Source organism: Bison bison, unplaced genomic scaffold (genome assembly GCF_000754665.1).
Source record: "Bison bison bison isolate TAMUID 2011002044 unplaced genomic scaffold, Bison_UMD1.0 scf7180017864236, whole genome shotgun sequence".
NCBI lineage: Eukaryota > Metazoa > Chordata > Mammalia > Artiodactyla > Bovidae > Bison > Bison bison.
In genome coordinates this window covers 3,755,241-3,763,932 of record NW_011494808.1, presented here as the reverse complement: position 1 = coordinate 3,763,932, position 8,692 = coordinate 3,755,241, and the positions used below count along the sequence as shown (strand labels likewise).

At 51.0% G+C, this 8,692-nt stretch overlaps 1 protein-coding gene across 1 annotated transcript in view; it reads right to left on the bottom strand.

The window, feature by feature from the left end:
* CSGALNACT1 (chondroitin sulfate N-acetylgalactosaminyltransferase 1) overlaps positions 1-8,692 on the bottom strand; it is a 216,981-nt gene that overhangs the window by 83,312 nt on the left and 124,977 nt on the right. The window lies entirely within an intron of this gene.

Below are 8,692 nucleotides of genomic sequence, written 5' to 3'. Positions count from 1 at the left end.
CAATATTCAATCAGCCGAAAAGAAAAAAGAATATGCTTACAACAGGTGATTAAATATTGTTTGGTGTTTCTGAATCAGAATGCAGGTACCCATTTGCAGAGGCGTGCACACAAAAAACAAAGCATGCAGAAAAAAAAACAGGAAGAAAAGATGGCAAAGTGTGAGCTCTCTCTTACTAGAGTAGGATTAATGGTGAGCTTTCTTTATCATGTCAATTGTCCACAATGGCACATATTATTTTCGTGGTTAAAAGGGAAAAGCAAAACTTAAATGACAATGGGATTGCAGACATGCCCTGCTCAAGCCCAGATGCAGACAGTGAGCATCCCTGATCTTGAGGGCACCCGCCCAGGGGAAGAGCTTCAGGCCGGCTCAGGGTGGTCCTCACACGTTCTGCTGAGCAGCACGGAAGCACCTGGAGGCTCAAATATGCCAACGCTAAGTTTGGATGGTAACATGCAGAATGAGCAGATAGTTCTTCCAGGGCAGTGGGTGATGAGTTTACAGAGAAAGGGATAAGGCTGGGAGGAGACCTGAAACACTGCTTGGTGAGAACTCAAACCCAGGATGCCTCTGCCCACCCTCCAAGAGGGATTCCCTGTCCTGGCGGCTCACCAGGAATACCCAGCCAGACCCACACGGCCTGTCACACGCACACACTCTGTACCTCAACTTCACCATCCCCCCAAACAAATGCAGGGCCACCTGGCTCTGACCCACTGTCCCCCTTTCCCAGGCACCCCTTCCTCCTCCACCCATCAATGACCCTCTCTTCCTCACCCCCTCAACCCCCTCCCTTCCTCAATCCCCTTTTCTCGACTCCCCTGCCCATCTGAGCCACAAAAAAGAAAGAACAATAAATGAATCAAATAAGATTTCTTGTTTTGGGAGATTTTAATAAATTTTCCTAGATGCTCTCATCTTCTTACTCAACATATCACTTCCCTGAAACGAGCTTCCTGAGGGTACTGTGTCTGGGTCATTTCAATACTTAAAAAAAATCCCTGCGATAACAAAGTTACTTTTCACATAGTCTTCACTAGACCTAGATATCCAGATTCTCGCCTCATTTACCGGTGGGCTGTCTCACTGATGGAACGGAAGAACTCTAGGCAATTAGTAGCTTCTGGGCCCCAGGGAAAAGGAGGAGGTGATCCTTCTGCACCCTCCGTGTGCTGAAAATGCAGCGAACAGCAGGGTCACTGAGTCTGAGTAGTCGTCCCTTTGTCCTGCAGCCACAGCCGGGGGTTTTTCTCTCCTGCTCCTCAGGGGATGTGCCTCGTATGATATTACTGTTACCAAAATAGCTGATTTCCCAATTTTCCGTTAAGATGCAACACCTAACATTCTCTCCAATGTCTCCCTTGGCCTGAGGATTCTCCAGCCTATACTTTAGCACAGTACCTGGGTATCGGTGTCGAGTTTAAAGTGCATGTTTAGTGCATATTTCCGTCTGATGAAAATCCCAGGATTTATGTAATTACTGTAATTCTGTGATTAAAAACATCTCAGCTTGGGAATTCAGGCACCGTGCTGTTTTTAATGATATCCCTTGGATTAACTCATTATATGCGAGTACTAACTCATTATATGCGAGTACTAAATTACCAGTGAAGACACGTTACCATGTTATTCGGCCACTTTAAAAGACTTTTACTTTAAATGGATTGTCACTAAAGACCAAATAAGCAAGTCAAAAAAAAACCAAACAAACAAATGGAACATTCAACACCATTAATTGTGCTGGGGAAACAAAGTATGCAATCTTTCTAATGTTTCGAATGGAATAATTGTTGTATTTGCATAATAAATTGAAATCATGTTGGTTAACTGAAGCAGTGCATTAAAGCAATGGTTAAAAATTTTTAAAACTGTACAATAATTATTTTGTTCCGTTCCATAAATCTCTTGAAAGTCTAGTCCAGCTTTTGAAGTTGACTAGTATAAATTTCAAAGTTATTTGGTATTTCACTCTTTGAGATATAAAAGGAGAAAAAAAACAGGCTTAGTAAGAAGTGACTTTTTAAAAGAATCAAAAGCCATAAAAATTACTGCCAAGGGAGCAGTGATGGATTGCTCCTCTTAAAGGTCAGGAGCAGATAAGGTACATCAGCAACAAAACTCCGCACCTCTCAGCACGCAGTGGTTTTCGATGTTTCTAGCAATCTATCCTGTAATCAAAATAGTAAACTGGTTGCACGTTTGCCTGCTGGATTCAGGAGGCTTATCCTCGCCACTCCTGCTTCTACGGCGACATCGTATTTTTCATCTGCAGTAAAGGTGTTACCTTCCCAGTTCTACCACATACACGTGCGGGACGCCTCGATGAGATACAACCATACAACCCGGACCAAACTACAAGCAAACCACAAGGGCCCAGCCTCTCCCGCTCTCTGCAGAGGTGCTGGGAGAATGAAAGAGTTAACATTTACACTGTGTTTACAGCTGCAGATGGAGCCCAGCATGTAATTACCAGGCACTATCATCAGAGACAGTGAAAATACAGCTGTTACCATCCCAGCAGCATTGTGCTACTATTTAAAAAACAGAAAAGGCACCCAGATTTCAGAGGAGTTCCATCTTTGGGGTAGTTAGGGGCAAGTCCTGATGGGAAGAGCCAACTCACTGGAAAAGCCCCTGATGCTGGGAATGATTGAAGGCAAGAGAAGAGGGCAAGAGAGGATGAGATGGTTGGACAGCACCAATGGATATGAACTTGGGCAAACTGAAAGATGGTGAGGTACAGGGAAGCCTGGTGTGCTGCAGTCCATGGGGTCACAGAGTCAGATGTGACCTGGCAACTGAACAACAACAAAGTCCTCTCAGTAACCAACCTTAGGACGAGTAAAAGGCAGGTGCATGTTCCTACTTTTTAACTACAAAAAAATCCTCGGGCTCGTTGCATCTGCTAGCTATATTTTACTGTTTTTAAATCTTTTTTTACCTTATTGTCATTGCAATTAGCATTAGATTTTTCTGGTACTCTAGTTAGTAGAGCAAAGTTAAGGATGATTTTTTGTTGTTGTTCATTGTTTAGAGAGAAAAAAACAAGAGCATAAATGTATCAGACACTTCAAAATGCTGTTTTACAAAATAACCAAATATTAGGTTTTTTTTTAAATCCTGATTAAAAGTAGACATAAAGTAATGATAGATCACTGTGAAGTCAAGCAAGGGCATACACTTTATGTCTGTTTTTCAGAAAAGTTCAAGAAAATAAACCATGGATATAGCTTTAAAGCAAAAGTTTGACTCAAATCCAGTACTTTAGAGAAAAGTCCACCTGAGAAGTAATACTTTTTTTCTTTTCTCTTCACCCAGTCGTGTCTGACTCTTTGCGACCCCGTGCACTGTAGCCCACCAGGCACCTCTGTCCATGGGATTTCCCAGGAAAGAATACTGGAGTAGGTTGCCATTCCCTTCTCCAGAGGATCTTCCTGACCCAGGTCTCCTGCACTGCAGGCAGATTCTTTACCGTCTGAGCCACCGAGGAAGCCCTTTTACTCCCCTGCCACCTTCACTTCAAAGGTCCATCCTTCCCAAGAGCTCCCCCCAGGCTTCCCTGCCCCAGCCAAATCCCCAGGGATGTTCTGTGACGCACACCATCCAAAAAGCACAGCACTTATCGACTAGACTGAAGGGACAGCCAAGCACAGTGGCTTTGCTGCTGTTTTTACAACCTCTGAGCAACAGAAGGGCAGGCAGAGGTTCCTCCAAGGTCCGCTGAGAGGGCAGACGATGCTGCAGAGCAGTGCTCGCCACATCACCCAGGGCAGAGCCCACTCAGTGCAAGGTCCCTCCCCAAACTCTCGGGCCAGACAGGGGCTCTCGGGACAGGCAGACTGACCCTAATAGCTCTGCCCTTGGGTATGCAGGCAGGGGGCTGCTTAAGGAATTTCTTTCTGAACAGTCAAGGCAGAGAGTCTGAAAGACACAAGGGCCTAAGCCAAGGGGCCCAGTCATGCGGTGGGTTTCTCAGACTCCAGCTGCAAGCCATCTGACAGCCTGCGCTGACCAGCAAGCGTCTGGGGCAGCCCCAGGCCTCCAGAGAGCACAGCAAGGGCCCAAGACGGGGAAGAATCCAGGAGGCTGTCGCTGTTCATCCTCGCTGTTACTGAGCATCTGCTAGTACCCTGCCGACAAGAAGTTACAGGAGATGAAAAGGGGACTGAGCCCAAGTTCCAGGAGCAAGTTCATGAGCTTGCAGGGGAACGAAGCCCTTTGCCAATAACTGTAACACGAACCCTTAACAGCCAAACTACACTGAGACAGATATCATCGCTAATGCCATGTTCCCTCCTACCAAATGTACAGGGGATAGGGTTGAGAAGTATAAAAAAATAAATTTCAAAATGACAAGAGCTTAAAATAAATGTTAGGTATCTACAACATTCCTTAAGATAGGCAAGCGGCTACAGGGACTGTGTATCCTTTCATCTTAGAGTGGAAACAGAGTGAAATGAAGACACATCTTAAGTTTGGTCCAGGGTCTAACAGTCACCGAAAATGAGGAGAGTAGACATTACAATTTCTACAGCCAGGACAGAAGCGCTGTTAGATGCGTGTCCCGGTTTCACGCTACAGATGCCAGGGGACATTTCCGTCAGCAGGGCTGTGGCCTGCGACAGAGAGAGCCTTCCAAGAGGCCTCTACGAGTGTCCCTGAGAAGTTCACACACGCTGAGGACCGTAGGACAAGCCCCGCTGTGAGACGCGGCCGTGACGGCAGCAGGCAGAAGGGTCGGGGCTCATTGGTGAGGCCAGGCCAGGCAGCCCTACTCGGCACAGTGACAGGCCTGAGTGACAAAGGAGCCCGTTCAGGGCATGGCCATAAAGGCCCCGGGACAGCTCCACCCTGGGCACACGCCCAGCCAGAAGGGCGGGAGCGAAGAAAAGCAACCGCGTGTCCTGAGCCAGGAAGCGGGGGACCAGGGCCCCAGGCCACCCTGTGCAGCGGCTCCTTGAGGGACACAGACAATTGGCTCTTTGAAAGCAGGGACACGCAGACCCTCGGTGGCAGGATTAGCTGTACTAATGGAAAATCTATGGATGGAGGAGCCTGGTGGGCTGCAGTCCACGGGGTCGCTAAGAGTCGGACACGACTGAGCAACTTCACTTTCACTTTTTACTTTCATGCATTGGAGAAGGAAATGGTAACCCACTCCAGTGTTCTTGCCTGGAGAATCCCAGGGACGGGGGAGCCTGATGGGCTGCCGTCTATGGGGTCGCACAGAGTTGGACACGACTGAAGCGAGTTAGCAGCAGCAGCAGCAACGGAGCATAAATCAAGGTCCCATCTCCTGGGTAAGCACACTATCCTGAATGTGTGTGCAGAAGGCATCATGCAAGGACACTTATTCAGACAGACTTCAGATGCTCTCAGAAACATATATAAAGTGACTCTGTAAGCCTCGCCCTGGAAAAGCCCCTGATGCTGGGAAAGACTGAGGGCAAGAGAAGGAGGGGGTGACAGAGGATGAGATGGTTGGATGGCATCACCAACTCAATGGACATGAGTTTGAGCAAGCTCTAGGAGTTGGTGATGGACAGGGAGGCCTGGCGTGCTGCAGTCCATGGGGTCGCAAAGAGTCGGACACGACTGAGTGACTGAACAACAACAAACCCTGGCCTGCCTCAGCGCTGCAGGAATTCTCTCTGCTTCCACTTAGCTCCCGTATGCACCAGGCAGCTCCCAGCATGGCCTGGCATCCCTGCCTCCCTGTCGGCCTGGGGCACGTGTGAGGGGCCAAGGCCACCCGCAGGAGTGTGGGAAATTCTGCAGAATCCAGCAAAAGGCAGACCAAAGCCACTCCGGGAGCTGAAGACACCCAGCTCCCAGCCCCACCTCCCTGCCTCCTGTGAACACACTTCTTTCTAACTCTTTCCCACCCGGTCTCTTAGAGATGCAACTCCTGCCGCAGCGTCGTGTGGTCCAGAGCAAGCTGCCTCTCATTCACATCTGCCACTTTAGGGCTGAGATGTTGCAGGGACGTTAAAACTGCCGGAAAATGAGCATATTCTTCCCAAATCACACCCCCGGGAGCTGAGGAGCTGCACTTCTCCGGCATCGCACATCTTTGTGCAACACAAGCGTCTCTTCTCCAGGCGGCTTGAGTCAGCACTCATCCTGTGCCAAGCACTGTCAGCCTCAGGGTGCTTCTGACGGCAGCTGAGGAGCGCAGGGAAGATCAGTGTCGCTGTCCACACAGGACCGGGTGAGGGCCAGCGGGGCACAGCCTTCACCTGGCATCACAGTGTCAGTGTGGTCGGGGAGCATCCTCACAGCCTCCCCAGCCTGATGCCGGGCTGCCCGGCCCAAGGCTCTGTCCACGACAGGCTTTGAGGGCCATGCTCCTCCTCCACCCCCGGATCAGTGGTCTCCAAGCTGATGGATGTAAACAGCTCGGCATGCCCGGCAGGAAGTGACCAGTGGGTGAGGACCAAATGTCTAATGAATTCATTGACAAGCTACACACCAATCTTACAATACTGCTGAGTTACATGTTCACAACAATGAATCATGAAAAATGCTTTGAATGTCTTCTCACTCCAATGGACCATCCTGGGCTCCCCCGGGACCTGCTTCTGGCTCCCACATAACTGCCCTCCTCACCGCCTTTCATTCCGGTATCCCCAGGACACAAAACTGCAGCCCCACCCACCCAGGGCCCAGTGCAGGCTCCCAATCCGCGGGGTGACCTGCCTGCCTCTGGACCCCTGGCGCCATCCCAGGGTCTCCAACACCAACTGCCAGACACTGCCTGGCCCCAACCACGAGCATGCTTCCCTCCCTTCCAACCTGGAGGACCTGGACCTCATGGCCTTCAAGATGCCCTGAGGGTCCTCCCTGTAACCAGATCCAGAGGGGGTTCCCCACGGCCCAGAGGGATGGAAAGCCCCTTGCTGGGAGGCACCCCTCCAGCACCCGCATCTCCATACTGCTTGGAAGGAATCCTTCTGCTTCTGTTTTCCCTACTTTGAAGCAGAGACAGGGAAATGCAGAAAAAAGACACTAGGGTCTGCTAACCAGAAAATGAATGCAGAGATGAGTCACAACTCTGAAAGCTGAAAAGCCAGGAAACAGGCCAGCCCTCCGTGCTGATCGCTTTGGATTTTGGCTTCTAATTTGCCAGTGAATGTTTGAAAGAGAGGGTCTTCCTGAAATACACGTAGATCTTCCTTCCCATCCCCCTTGCCACCTCTGCCCTTGTTTCAGGAGCATCTAAGGGGGTCAGTCGGCACAGGTGGGGGCCGTGGAACCTGGAGGCGGGGGTGACAAGAGAGAAAGGTTCCACAAGAGAACACAGGGCTCACGCTGCGTGGTCTCGGCCCACGAAGGACCTCTTCCTGGCAGGAAGATGCCCCAAGCATAAGAGCAGGGCTGAGTCAGCTGCCAAAGAGACCTGTCCTGTCTCTGTCTGCCCCTCTGTCCCGCCCGGTCTCTGGGGCTGGTGGGGCCGCCTGAGAAACCTGGCTCCCAGCCCCTCCCAGTGCTTACAATCAATCACACCCACTTAGCATCTGCTCTGGGCCAGACCCCAGATTAAGCAGTTTATAAACATTATCTCATTTAATCCTCAAAACAATCTCATTAACGATAAGGACACTGAGGCTGACAGCAGTGAGGTCACTAGCCCCCGGTGCAGAACCGGCCAGCAGCCAAGCCCCGCATCAAATCCGGCTCAGTCTTGATGCCAAACCGGGCTGGTACCCGCCAGGCTGTGCCGTTCACTACCCTCAGGAATCCCGAACTGCTTGCTGCGACCCGCCCCTCCTCCTGCACCCAACCTGTCCAATTTTTCTTGCTTCTAAGCACCCAGTGGATCTTGCCTGGTCTCTCAGACGTGGTACAGAGCAGTCATTTTTCTCCATCATGTTTTGTCTCCCCATTTAGCTGTGGTTTGTACGTCCGCATCCCCTTAGCAGCTCTGCAAACTCACAGTGTCCCTGGAAATACCGGGGATCCCGGGCGTGCCTGGGGCCCCCCAGTGGGGCCGGGGACAGAACAAGCCTGCAACAGCCAGAGGCCTCTGAGCAGATGCCAGGAGCCCTACCCCACGCATCAGGTTTAAGACAGCGCAACTAAAATGCACTCCGGCAAGGGGAATTTCTTCTTCAAAAGGAGAAAAACAGGACATCTCTTGGTCAGTTAACCGAGATGCTGGCTGGACTCACTACGAGCTCTCTTCTGCCAAACACCGAATTCTCCCTTCCATCCTCCAGAGGCTGGTGAAGGGGCTGCCCGTGCAATGGCCATCACCACACGTCACCTATGCTCCCGTGCAGGCAGAAGCCACCCTGGAAAGTGACATCGCTGGAGACTCAGGGAAGTGCACCCCTGGGGAGACCACGTCCCGAGGTCACACAGTCCAGCTTCCAGGGAAAGGCGTGCTGGTAATCAACACGGAGAGGACTAATTAAAAGTGAGCAGGGCTCTGTGCCAAGCCCTCCTAGCCAAGAGCGGCAGGCAAGCAGGGCCCCCACGCAGATGCGGGGCAGAGTCGCTGGGTGGTAAACACCAGCTCCCGGGGAGGTGGGAGACGTGAGTCACCCTCCCTGAGCTGTGAAGGCCGAGGATGGGGGCGGGCGCTCAGGCTCACTTACAGGGAGGGCAGAAGAGAGGGGGAAAGCTGAGTTCTCGTGCACCGATTAGCAGATCGGAGGAGGGAGGAGAAGAAGAGGATGACAGAGGA